Genomic DNA, 14655 nt, shown 5'->3' with positions numbered 1-14655 from the left:
TATAGTTTTCCTCTATACAGGCAATTTGTTTCTTTATATGTCTCACAATTTTTGTTGACAAGAATGCCCCATAAATGGGTCCCAGAAGTCTGACAGTGAAATTTACAGTGCCGGACTACAGTTTTCTTAGATTTGATTGTCACTGTCTTCTGGTTCTTCCTTCTTGGAGTAAAAAGGCATGTATCGTATTTTACATTTTACAGGCACTCATAGTTAAGAGACTTTGGAATTTACATAGACTTTGTATTTTAGGGAGACTTTGGATAATGTAAAGAGTCTGAACTTGTAAAGTATTCAGTTTTTAAAAGATTGTGGCAGTTTTCAAAGTTGGAATGCTTCATATTGTGATATAAAATTAACATGCCATGTTAGGAAGAAACAGGGAAGTCTGGAGTTGAAGACTGATGTTTGCACAGCTGGATGACAAGAGGTTAAGTGTGCTGGATAGGGGTTTTTTTTTGTCAGCTTGACACAGACTAGAGTCATCTGAGAGGAGAGAGCCTCAGTTGAGCATCTGCCTGCATAAGACTGGTTTATCCACAAGCCTGTGGAGCCTTTTCCTAATGGAAATTGATGTGGGAGGGCCCAGCCCCGTGTGGGTGGTACCACCCCTGGCCTGGTGGTACTACTTTGAGTAAGCAGGCTGGACATCCTGTGAGGAGGGAGCCAGTCAGCAGCACTCTTGCCTGGTGCTGCACCAGCTCTTGCCTCCAGGCTCTTTCCTAATTTGGGTCCCTGCCCACTTCCTTTGATAAGGATTGTGATGTGGAAGTGTAAGCCCTTTTCTCCCCAGTTCCTTTGGTCACATGGTGTTTTATCACAGCAGTAGAAACCTTAACTGAGACACAAGCTTTAAGAATTGGGTTGCTTAACAGTCTGCCCCAGGCTTTACTTCCTGATTTAACTGATTCTCAAGTTACCTGGAAATGAGAATCTTCACTGAACATGCTCACCATTTGAAGTGTAAACGGAGACTTCTGGCTTCCCAGAATATATGAGAGCTGTTCAAAGGCATCCTCAATCCAGATTTGCCTTTTATGTTTTTTGGTTTTGGTGGGCAAATGTTTCTCAATATTATGCTACTGACTCAGTTAGTTCAGAGTTCAAGAACTGCCTGTGTTTTGTTTTGGTTTGGGTTTTGTGAACACCTGGTAGAAAATGGATAAAGTGAGCTCTGAATGAAGTCAAATACAGATAAGCGCTGTGAGCGAGCTTTTATAGGAAACTCCCAGACAGTTCAAATAGTGAGCTTTTTCTAAGAATGGAGCTTTGAAGCATGGTGGCTGCATTGCTGCTGCTCCAGTGGTTGCCAGGCTCAGGTTTATCATGTGATGGCTGGCTTTCAAGTCCACATCGGAGCTGAGGAGGGACTGGAGCGACAAGACAAGCCACACGGTGGGAAACTGCTATTCTCATCGTGGTCACCCACATGACTTGGATAAACGTTTTCAGGCTACTGTCAGCCTGAGTTAATTTTCAAAATTCTGAAAAAAAAAAGATTCATTCTTACTGTTTCCTCTTTTATGGAGAAGAAAATTTCTGAAGGTTCATACTACACTATTTTTAGATCACAACTACCATTCCAAAAGAAATACTATGGGGTTTATTCCGAGCCACATGAGTGACCATGGTCCAGGAGCAATTCCAGCATGAAGGACATGTTCTATCACAGAAATGCATTTCTATTAACCTTTTCTAGTTATGGAACAAAAGAAAACTATGAACCATTTACAGATACACTGGTGGTGACATCAGGTCAATAGTTAGGCAATGCAGAGGTATCCTCTACCGGTTTCAGACCCTAGCTTATGGCATCACAGGCTTCAGACGCAATCTTTTTTTTTTTTTTTGGTTTTTCGAGACAGGGTTTCTCTGTGGCTTTGGAGCCTGTCCTGGAACTTCAGACGCTATCTTATTCTTAGCGTTTGAGTCACTGGAAGCAAATGACCTGCCAGGGTAGCACATATTTTCAATGGTTATCTGATGGTCAGGAGGAAGCTAGGGCAGAAACAGAGGTGAGTGATACATGCGCGATAAAGAGGATAATGATCGCCCAAGATGATTTTGGTTCATTATCTGCAACATTCCAACTCCTCACCATCAGGAACTTCTAATGAGAAAGTCTACAGAATTTGTAACATATCTGTGGCTTTTCCAGGAAACCAACCATTACTACACTCAATCTGTGAGGTGAACAGGAAATCAACAACTGGACTTTAAAAACTAAAATTTCTTTATATAATCCTATGCTACTGATGAATTCTTAAGCTATAACATCAGAAGGAACCCTACCCACTGCATCAGGAAGAGATTTTCACACTTCTAATACCTTAGCTCACAGCTAAATGTATAGATAGTTCTTAGCGTCTGTTACATTCAAAAAATTTTTGTAACACTGAGACAGGAGGAAAGGAAATGAAGTTTTTGAAGTTTTTCCACACTAGTTGTGGCCCCAAAATAAAGGAACTTATTTTTCTTTGCTAATTTGTTTTTTTAATATTTATTTATTTATTATGTATACAATATTCTGTCTGTGTGTATATCTGTAGGTCAGAAGAGGGCACCAGACCTCATTACAGATGGTTGTGAACCACCATGTGGTTACTGGGAATTGAACTCAGGACCTTTGGAAGAGCAGGCAATGCTCTTAACTACTGAGCCATTTCTCCAGCCCCTTCTTTGCTAATTTGTATCTCCTGGGTTTTTTTGTTGTTTATTTGCTTGTTTTTGTTAAGACTGAAAGTAAGCAGTAACCTTTGTGCTGCTCCTGCATCTGTATTGTTCCTGGTTTATAAAATCAACACAAATAAAGCACTCACCTAAACTGAAATCAGGTTGTTCCTGCTCTAAATTCCTGAATATCAATGCAAAACAGTGAGCAACTCCATGTTACAAGCAGAATTCAATGCTCCACTTTGCGTGCCAGTACAGAGGCAGGGGGCTTGAGCACACTCCATTGGATGCATAAGCACCAGCACGGGTCAGCAGTGCCAGACTGACAAATGACTTATTCCTCAAAGTCAAACGGAACCCTTCTGCAAACTTACTAACGAAGATTGAGAGGTTAAGGTAGATTAATCTTACTAAATCACCACACAGGGGTATCCAAACCATGTAAGAAAAGCTAGGCCAGAGGACTTACCAAACACACCAGACCCAGGAAGGTGCAACACCCTGACCTGGACTCCATGAGGAAAAGGACACCAGTGTCAAGGTTTCACTACTTGTAGATGATAAGATTTAGTACATAGAACACCCTAAAGCTTCCATCAAAAAACAAAACAAAACAAAATTTAAAAAAACCTCTTAGAGCTGATGAACACTTTCAGCAAACTGGCAGGATACAAAGTTAATCTAAAAAAATCAGCAGCCTTCCTATGCACCAATGACAAACAAGCTGTGGAGGAAATGAGGGAAACAATACTACTCATGATTTCCTCAAGAAAATCCCTGGCAGTGTACCTAATCACGGAAGGCAAAGACCTCCAGGATGTGCATGATGAAAACTTGGGAACAGCAAATAAAGAAACGGAAGAAGATACCAGAAGATAGAAAGACCTCCTGTGCTCTGGATTCGAAGAATCAATAAGTGAGAATGGCTAGACTGCCAAAGGACTTTACTCAATGAATGCTCATCAATATCCCCGTAAATTCCACCAGAACAATCTTAATATTCACATGGATGCACAGAAGAAGGCCTTTAGTCAAAGCAATCCTAAGCCAAGGGTAACAACTGGATATAATGCTTGCAACACTGATGTTCACTGCAGCAATATTCACAGTAGGTAAGTCATGGAAACAGCTTATGTGTCCAACAGCAGAGGAATCAACCAAGAAAATGTGGCATACATGCACAATGGAATTTTTCCAGCCATAAAGAAGAAAAACGTTTTGTCACTTGCAGAAAGGTGGCTGAAAGATGACTAGCCTAAGTTTTCTCTTACACACTATCCCTCGATTTTACAGAGACACACAAGCATGTATGTATGTATGCATACGTATGTATGCATATATGACATGAAGGTAGAAGTGAGTCTCTAGTATGACAAAGGAGACTGACAGGAGGGGTGGTGAGGAGGGTAAGGAGGAAGGCAGGGACTGTGCCCAGGCTGTAACATATACCTGAATGAGAATGCTCTTAGACAACACATCACCTCATACAATAATAAACAGTACAACAAAAGAAGACACGTAGCACCGAGACCAAGGCAGCCTCCCCTGTCTGTCAGTTAAAAAACCGATTAGGTAGAGAATCCTATTTCCTCGAGGGTTTCAGCTCAGCTCAATCTTGACTCCTGGCATGGCCTATTCCAACTGTTATCTTGATGCTGTTCTGCACCTCAAATCAGGCCCAAGCCTTCTTGGCTCAGTCCTGTGACCTTGTGGCTCAACTTTGCAGTGTCTGCATCAAAGTTCTTTCTGTACTGAAGAAGCCTTCCCCAGACTGTCTAGACCACCTCTCTTTGGCCACCAGTAATCCTTCTTTGAGCTCCCCAACAAGTCTGTGGCTTTGTTAACCCTTTGTGACCAATCTGCAACTTACACAGAAACAATTTGTGTGAACTAAGACTTAATATTACTAAATAAAGTTAAATCAAAGAACATGTCTTCCAACAGCCAGACCTCAAGGGAAATTGGGATTACTTGACAAGCTGTTGATACAGTTTGGAATTGTTATTCAACAAATTGTGACACCTGGGAAAGACACAGACATGTCCATCTATGTTTCTGGTAATGGGCACTCATGAGAATGGTCCAATTCTGAGTAATTTTCCACAGCTCTTCTGGAAAGACATTTATTATAGCTAAAGGGCTAATGCCCCAAAAGCCTAAAGCTGGTTAAGAACCAGGGCAGGAATGTTGATCGCTACTAACATCTGCAGGCTGCCAGGATGCTGGAAGCTCCCGATAAGGAAGCCTGAAGCTGAGGGGCCTCCTACTCTAAGGACAGGCTGATAGCATCTGCCAGGCCTCTAGGATCTGGGAGGCTCCTGACAAGGGAGCCCAAATGATGGTCTGGTCCCATAAACTAAGCAATCTCCCTTCCCCTTCAAGAAGAACATCCACTCTTCTCCTGATAACACCACACAACCTCTGCTGATAATCACAGCCCTGATACCATGGGGGAATAGCCCTGCAGATGGACTCTTTCAGCTCAAGAATTCTGTCTGCACATAAAACCCCCACTCTCCATGTACCATGTATGCATGGTCCCTATTCCCATGGAGAGACTGTCATCTCTCTTTGTTCTGATTAAAGGACAATCTGCTCCTGTCGAGGGTTGTTTTATTCTTTCTTTGATTTCTATGCCACCTAGATCAATCCTCATCTAATGGTAACAACGTTTCTAATAGCAAAACACAAGAAATACACTAAGCAAGTTATAAATAGAAAAGCAATAAAATGTAGATTTTTCTAGCTATGATTATAATACTGTACTGTAAAATGAAGCTTTATACTTATTTTTAAAAATATTTATTTATTATGTATACAATATCCTGTCTGTGTGTATGCCTGCATGTCAGAAGAGGGCACCAGCGCCATTACAGATGGTTGTGAGCCTCCATGTGGTTGCTGGGAATTGAACTCAGGACCTTGGGAAGTGCCATCAGTGCACTTAACCACTGAGCCATCTCTCCTCTCCAGCCCCCAGTCTCAGGTTTTAAATTAAAGCTGTTTTTTTTTTATTTTTTCGAGACAGGGTTTCTCCGTAGCTTTTGGTTCCTGTCCTGGAACTAGCTCTTGTAGACCAGGCTGGCCTCGAACTCACAGAGATCCGCCTGCCTCTGCCTCCCGAGTGCTGGGATTAAAGGCGTGTGCCACCACTGCCCGGCTAAAATTGAAGCTTTTGATCCTTTTTGAGTTGGTTTTTGTGCAAGGAGAAAGATAAAACTCTAAGTTCACAATAAATAAATATATAAAAATGCTGGGTAGTGTTTGTGCACACTTTTAATCCCAGCACAGGTGGTTCTCTGTGAGTTTGAGGCCAGCCTGGTCTACAGAGCAAGTTCCAGGACATGTTCCAAAGCTACATAGAGAAAGGGTCTCAAAAACAAACAAAAAGAGAAAAGATAAAGAACCTATGTTCATTCCTCTGCGAGTAGAAATCTAGTTAGTTTTGCCTGCACCATTTGTTAAATCTTTTTCCAATGTAAAGTAGGCATGTGTTTACTCTAAATCCAGGACCTCTGTTAGACTCCATTTTGTTCTTGTCTGTTTATGTCAGTACCAGACTGTATAATTATAATTCTGAAATATAATTTGAGGTCTCTTATTGTAATACCTACAGTATTGTTTTTACTCTTCAGGGTTTCTTTGTGTATTCATAGTCTTTGCTGATTACATGTGGAATCTTGTATTATTTTTTTCTGAGACTGTGACATGTGACATAGGAATGTTGGTAGGGGTCTGGAGAGAGATGGCTCAGAGGTTAAGGAATGTTGACAGGTAATTGTATTCATCTTGTAAATTAATTTTAGTAGTATGGCCATTTTCCCAGTATTAATTCTGTTGATCTAGGTGCATGGAATATCTTTTCATCATCTGGTATCTTCTGTGACTTCCTTCTTCAATATCTTGATATATTTTGATATTGAAGTCTTTCATTTCTTTAGTTACATGTATTCCAAAATACTTAAAGTTTGAATAATTTTGAATGGAATATAAAAATAAAAAGAATACATTGTTGGGTGTGGTGGTACACACCTTTAATGCCAGCATTAAGGAGGCAGAGACAAGCAGATAACTGTGAGTTCTAGGCTGGCCAGATCTACATAGTGAGTTTCAGACCTGACAGGGTTACACAGTGAGATACTGTCTCTACAAAACAAAAGGAGTACATGAAGTTGGGAGGAAAAGTGGTGGAAGGATATAGTAGCTAGAGGGGAGGGAGTTGGAGGTAAATATGACCAAGATGTTATTTCTGGGTTTCAAGATATGGGCATCTTCTTGTTTATCATCAAGTGGTTCTACAGGAATGAGATGGAGGAAATCTTTTACCTATTCAATTAGAACGTAATGTTTCAAAATTCTTGGCTCTGGGTTATTGCTAAACATATCCTAGTAACCGTTACTGCAATATAATTACCATGGATGTGTATATATGCATTTGCTAAGATTTTAGATCTCTTTCAAAGACAAATACACTCATATTCTCCCTCTCCACTTCTCTCTCTCTCTCTCTCTCTCTCTCTCTCTCTCTCTCTCTCTCTCTCTCTCACACACACACACACACACACAATATAGGTATTTATCTACTTTGCCAAAAACACTGAAAAAGTATTTAAGGCAAGAGAAAAAAGATTTAGTAAACCCAGAACAAATATTCCTATACTATATAAAACTATTGCAGCTGACAGCAGAGCAATCGAATGAGTTAGGCAGAACCCACTTGTATTAGTCAGGGTTCTCTAGAGGAGTAGAATTGATAGAAAGAATCTCTATACATATAGAATATATATTTTTTAGAGTAGATTATAGGCTGTAGTCCAGCTAGTCCAACAATGGCCATCTATCAATGGGAGATCCAAGAATATGGCAGCTGTTTCAGTCCACGAGGTTGGCTGTCTAGTCTGGTCATCAGTATATGTTCGAATCCCAAAGAAGTAGGCTGCAATGCCAGGGAAGGAATGGACTTACTAGCAAGGATAGAGCAAGCAGGCAAAGAGCAAAAGCTTCCTTCTTCCATGTCCTTATATAGGCAACCAGCAGAAGGTATGGCCTGGATTATCTTCCCAGCTCAAGAGATCCAGATTAAAAGTGCATCTTCCCACTTCAAATGATTTAATTAGGAAAAAAAATCCCTCACAGGTGTACTGAGCCAGTTGGATTTTAGTTAATTCCAAATGGAGTCAAGTTGACAACAAAGAATAGCCATTATTCACCACCCACAACCTCGTATTAGCAGCAGAGCTGGAATGTGAAAGCTTCATTCCTTGTACCTCAATGCAATACGTTTGAGTCCGTGAGCTGATAAAGAAACATTTTGTCTGCTTGAGTGAGTGACTATACAGTTTTTCCATTTTTATTTCTCATAAGTGCTTCAACAGTGGTCCTCAATGGATGCACAAAGCAGTCAGAATCCAGGACATCACAATTTCTAAGAGCTTGGATCATAAGCTCTTCTCTTTATTGGGTTTGAGCAACATAATAGCATGAACCAAAAGGAAAATATGCAGATGCAGAGCCACAGGTCATTGATCTGGGGGGTTAATTATGCTTTGAAATTCTAGGTAATACAACCATGGAGATTCTGGCACCTTTCTTCTTAACTAAGTCATGTTCTATCAGAGGAGACACAAGGAGCCAGTCTGTGTAGGGTGTCCACAGAAGTGGGTCTGCCCCATCTTGACTGAAGGTCAGAGAGTGTAGACCTACTCTTGCTCTTTCAAAGTTATTGACAGGAAGTCTGACTTAAGGAGTGGCTACAAACAAGACACCCTGACCTAGGGTGTGGATCCTTGGTGTTTTGGGTGTGAGATAGCCCACAGAGGTGGGTCTGCTTCACCTTGACAAAAGGGCAGAGAATTCAAGCCTGTTCCTCCTTCCTTCTTCAAGGAGGCGCCTGGAGGTTTGGCCCAGGGAGTGGCTGCCCACTAAGGTGTGGTTGTTACTGTACTGTCTAAACAACAGAATACTTAACTAAAGACTATAGTCGCTTGGCGTTTCAAGTACTGAAACAAGTAATTATTCTCTTTGTCCTTTGTGTTATGCTAAAGCAGGCTTTTGCCTTCTTCTCCCTTTTTGGATTGGGGTATATAAGCATATGGAAAATAAACATGGGTGTACTCAGTATTCACTGGATAGCCTTCCGTGATCTATCCTACGTCTTTCTGTTCATATCTGTTTCTCCTACCTAAATTTTCTAATCTACATACCCCTACCCTGGAACGTGTGAGTGTGAACCCAATTGGGGCTGGGCTCGAACAGATGTCAACCCAAAGTGTGGTTACAAGTGTGTTATAGTTCCTTTCTAATTGTGAGTCTCTGCCTGATAGGCGATGAAGTTCCAGTCACCTTCCCAAGTCTCGCGAGCATGCCATGTAATAATCGCTTTTGGTAACCTTCCAAACACCACATTTTCAAGTGTTTCACTTGCATCTAGTATGATTTCAGTTCTGATTTTGAAAATACATAAAAATTGAAATTATTTGAAAGAGCAGAAAGACCAGGAAAAGATCAAAATGAAGAATGATACACTGTTTTAAAAGAAAGATAAAGAGACAGATGGCTCATTTGGAAAAAAAAGGTTTCTGTCTACATCTCCCATACCTAACAAAACAGTCTAAAAACATGCTCAGTGTTACTCTCAAGCTAGCTCTGCTAATTTCACTTTTTCAACTTAAGAGGGCAAACAAGGTCAGGTAAAGAATAAGGGTAAAAGTCAACTAGATGAATGTAAAGTATCACACCAGGAGACACAGATGACTCATTCAGGTTTACTTTTTTTGCAATAAAGATTTATTGAAACCTCCCACATTCCCTGCATTAGGTTAATTCAAAAGATATAATAGTAGGCAACAAGGCATGGTTCTTGTACTTATGGAGTATACAGATATACAGCAAAGGATAGATTTTAATCAGTTACCCCAAGGGTTATATAATTATGTGACAGGTACTTCTCTTATATTAGTAAGGATTCTCTAGAGAAGCAGAATCAAAGAATGAGTATATATTGTGAAAAGGGATTGGCTTACATGATATGGCCAGTTATCCAATATGGCTGTCTGGATGCTGGAGAGATTGAGAATCCAGTAGTTGCTCAGTCCACAAGGTCAGGTGCCTCCACAGTCCCAATCTGGTCCTGAAGCCTGGAGGATTCTTGGAGTGTTAGTCTTCGGTTTATGTTAGAAGGCTGAAGAAGATGGGTTCTGATGTCAGTGAAGGTGGTAGCAGCAGCAACAGCAACAAAGTAGATGCACTGACCAGCAAGGAACAAAGGCAGACAAGAAACAGCAGCACTACTTTTCTCTGGGACACTATTGGAAAGTGACACCCACCCTGGAACAATGAGGAGTCATATTGCTTAGCTGATTACAGAGCCAATCAAGTTGACAGCCAACACTATTAGTTTCCAGTCTCATAATTCAGAAATTATCATGGTTCATTTCAACTGACAATTAAGAAATACCTGGGGTATTTGTCAATAAAGCATACCTTAAAGTGTCTTAGGGTTTTTTCAGAGAAGAATTAGAAAGGAGGGGAAGGCTGTCTCTGAACTTGTGTGGCACCTTCCATGGCCTGGAGTACTGACCCAAATGAAAAGGGGAAGAGTAGAAGCCAACTGATCTCTGGCATCTTTCCTGATTTCCCAGGATGTGAACAGGCAGCCTTCTGTTGTCAACGACAGGAACTGATGCTGTTGTTCTCATGGTCTTCATGGTACTCTGAACTGGGAATCAAAATAAACCTTTCCTCCCTTAAGTTACATTTTGCTAGGAATTTGGTCATAGCAATGAGAAGAGTAAGAAACTTCATTATCTCTTTACTTTCTTTCAGTTAAGAAAATCTGCATATTTGGTGTCAGAAATGTTAGGAGTGAACATTGCAGGAGTAAAGTAACCTATATAGTGGCTAAATTTCTCCATTTAACTTGAAGGAGTAAAATGCTGCCTCTAAATAGACTGTGAAAATGAATTATATATAGTAAGATTCTAAATACCTTTCATATGACTATCTTATCATAGTGGCAGGACAGTTGATACAAAGCAGTAGTAAAATATCCACACCTCATTTCAGCTTGCATTCCCTATCCCACTCAACACTACACAGAATTGTAGAGCATTCAATCAACTTTCTTCCCAGATTCTTTTTCATAACATATGAACTTATGTAAAACCTGTATGACCCTTTGCCATTCAGATCTTTGGGGGTGGGGGCTGGAGAGATGGCTCAGCAGTTAAGAGTACTGACTGCTCTTCCAGAGAACCTGGATTCAATTCCCAGCACCAACCTGGGAGTTTACAAATCTGGATCCAGGGGGTCTGACACCTTCATACAAATGCACACAAAGCTAAATAAATTATATATTAAAAAGATCTTTGGGAGTGATCACGTGTTTGATTTTAAATTTGGTGAATTTGAAGGATTTGTTTATAATTCCAGTAGAGATACTTAGAGACACTACGTGAGTACTTGGACTGATGACACAGGCAATCATGAAAGCAAATTGGAAGGCTTCATATACAATGGAGTTTAAAGCCTTTGAGTTTGTTTATGCAGAATATACAGTGAAAGGAAAATAAATAAGCTTTTTTTAAAAACCGTCTTGGTTAGGGTTTCTGTTGCTGTGATTAAACACCATGACCATAAATAACTTGATGAGGAAAGAGTTTACTTCCTTTTCACTTTGACATCACAGCCCAGCATTGAAGGAAGTCAGGGCAGAAACTCAAGACAGGAACCTAGAGGCAGGAGCTGATGCAGAGTCCATGGAGGAGAGCTGCTTACTGGCTTGTTCCCTGTGGCTTGCTCAGCCTGCTTTCTTATAGCAGCAGGACCACCAGCCCAGGGGTGGTTCTTCCCACATCAATCATTCATCAAGTAAATGCACCACAGGTTTGTCCATAGGCCAACCTTAATTCTCAATAGAGGTTTGCTCATGTCAAGTGGCTGTAGCTAGAAATTAGACACTAGCCCAAGAGGCAGGGAAGGAGAGATAAAGGGAGAGAGTGTTCTAAAAAAGGGAGTATGGAAACAGTGCCAAGTATTGTCTTCATAGTCAAGTAAGATGAGTAGAGAACGTGTCCATTGGCTTTGGAACATGTTCTGCATTGGTGACGTTAATAAGAACTGTTCTTGTAGAATGATGAGGAGAGACAGCAGATTGGAATAGGCCAAGAAGTGAATGGGATCTTAACAAGGTTTGGCTATAAAAAGAAGAGAGTTAAGATGGTCCTTAAGGGAGAAAGTGGAATCTAAGTAAATCTTTTACCCCAGAGATGGGAAATACTTAAGTAGGTGCTCCAGGGAGAAATGGAGCTTTTCTTACACTGGTGACTATGCACGAGACCCCTCTCAGTGTAGGTCTACAAAGGGAAAGGCTGTTCTACAGTATGACATTAATTACACAACATTTTTCAAAAGGAACAGTTGATGCTAGAGAACTGAGCAGGAGGTACAGAAGGAATGACCAGAGGGAGGGCTTGACTAGAGGAAACCATCCTGCATGATACTGTCCTTATATATTTGTCAAAGCTCATAAATTATACAAACCAATGAATCCTAGTTTATCACTGTCAACTCATGGATTTCAATAAATGTGCCATACATTGGCACACTGCTGCTGGTTGCTTAAACTAGAGGGCTTCCAGGATATCCAGGAACTCCTTGCCTTATGGGGATTGTAAGATAAACCTAAAAGTACTTTGGAAAAAAAACTGTCTGCTTACAAAAATCTTTTACCAAATGCCTTGTGACAGTTATTTGTATGGTGTCCATTCAGTGTCTTCTCTATTAGTTACTTGTCTCATCTGTAGCTCAAAACCTTTGGAGATGGTTTTTAGATTAGTATAACATAAAAGTAAGGTGTGCTGGTGGTTTTATGTCATCTTGACACAAGCTAGAATCATCTGGGAAAAGAGAAATTTAACTTAGAAAATGCCTTACCAGATGGTCTGTGGTGAACTCCCTTGCCTGATGATTGATGTGGGAGGGCCCAGTTCAATGGGGCAGGACTATCCCTTGGCTGGTCCTGGGTATTATGAGAAAGCAGACACAGCTAGCCCATTAGCAGCAATCAACTGTGACCTGTGCATCAGCTTCCAGCTTCTTCCTGCTTCCTAACTGCTCCATGGGACTGTAAGCTGAAACAAACCCTTTCCTCTTCAAGTTACTGTCGGTCACAGTACTGGTCATAGCAACATTAAAGTTACTATAAAAGCAGGGGTCTCAACTCTTCCTAAAAACACAATGCAGTGACGCTGAGCCCATCCTGTTATATCAAAGCACTAGTCACAAAAAGCCCCTTTTTTCTGGTATCTGTCCAATAGCAACTCAAGGACATGCAGGGAAGAAACCCTAGTAAGTACCATGAACAGCACACTCAAGCACAGTGGTTGGCCAGGGACAACCAGTCAACTACAAAGCCTGTCCTGCATAGTCTCTGAAAGTAATGATTTTCTGGACATATGTGGGCTTGTGTAGGATTACTTTCCATTCGGTGGTCCTTTGGAGCAAGCCATTTAAGTTGAAGCCACATGTTGATATGTGCTCCTGGCAAGAAGAGCTACCATGCTGCTATGGCACCCTCTATTTCACTGATATGGCCCTCCACAGAGATGGCAGGGATAAGCAGCAAAATCTTCCATACACCAAACTCTCCTCCCATATCCTAAAGCTAAATTTACTCCATGGCAAGATAAATGAATATATCTAGCCTACTGTGCTCTAAAATGTACATTTTCTTCTCAGTTCTATTAATTTTAAGAAAATAACTAACAATAAACTGTATGCTTTTATACCTCCTCAAATTACCTGTTCATCTTTTTCAGTGACTGTTTCAACCAACACATGATGAGAAATCTTCAATTAGCAACTAGTCATTTCGCCCAGATGTACATTTGAATTATTCAAGAGAAACTACTTTCCCAATTGAAAAATAAACACAATATCCCGCCTTCTTTCCCCCTACTTATTGTTAAAGGCAGAAACAGTGAGGCACCCAAAGGAACATTTTTCCTTTTACAGATTTAAGATTGCTAAGACTTTCTTTAATGGTGGTCTATGCATACTACAGTTGGCCAGTTCATTCCAGATATAGAAGCTTGTAGCAAAATTGACTTTATTATTATATTATTATTATTATTATTACATCCCTTCTCAAGTTTCTTTACAGAAAAGCATGTTATTTAATTTGGGGATTCCATTTACCTAATGAAAAGTTAACACTTCTTAATTTCATGACTAGATTCTGGCCAATGAGGTGGGAATGGTGTGAGTATGTGTGTGAGAGAGAGAGAGAGAGAAAGGAGGGAGGGAGAGGGAGAGGGAGAGGGAGAGGAACTTACAGAAATTCTAAAACATTCTGTTCCACAAAGGATGGTCATGATAGCTACAGTTTAAATGGTGATATTGAACTATAAGGTGGTATTTTTTAAAAAGAATATTAGGTAGGCAGTGGTAATGCATGTCTTTAATCCTAGCACTTGGGAGGCAGAGGTAGGCAGTTCTCTGAGTTCAAGGCCAACCTGATCTACAGAGCGAGTTCCAGGACAGGCTCCAGGGCTACAGAGAAACTCTGTCTTGAAAAACAACACAAAACAAAAAATGAGTATCAAAGCATAAGAAACTTCAGGGATGGCTCACTGGGTTAAGTGGTGCTATGTAAGATGAAGGCTTGAGTTCAGATCCTCAGCATTCATGTAAAAGTCAAGGGTAGTGACAGTGTCTATAATTCTGCGCTGGGAATGGGAAGATGCAAGCAAATCCTATGTGACTTGCTGGCCAGCCAGTGACACATCCTGTCTTAAATAGTAAGGTTGGGGCTATGTGAATGCATGGAAATTGCTGGCTACAACTGAAGGGCCTGGTGTAAGCATTCATTGGATATATAAACTATAAATTTCAATATTAAATCATTTGAAGTGGGAAGATCCACATGTCCTCTGGATCACACATTCTGATGGAAGCCTATATTATAAGGGCATGACTGCTTTT

The sequence above is a fragment of the Microtus pennsylvanicus genome, chromosome X (assembly GCF_037038515.1).
Source record: "Microtus pennsylvanicus isolate mMicPen1 chromosome X, mMicPen1.hap1, whole genome shotgun sequence".
Classification (NCBI taxonomy): Eukaryota; Metazoa; Chordata; class Mammalia; order Rodentia; family Cricetidae; genus Microtus; species Microtus pennsylvanicus.
Note: the sequence above shows the minus strand (reverse complement) of the source record.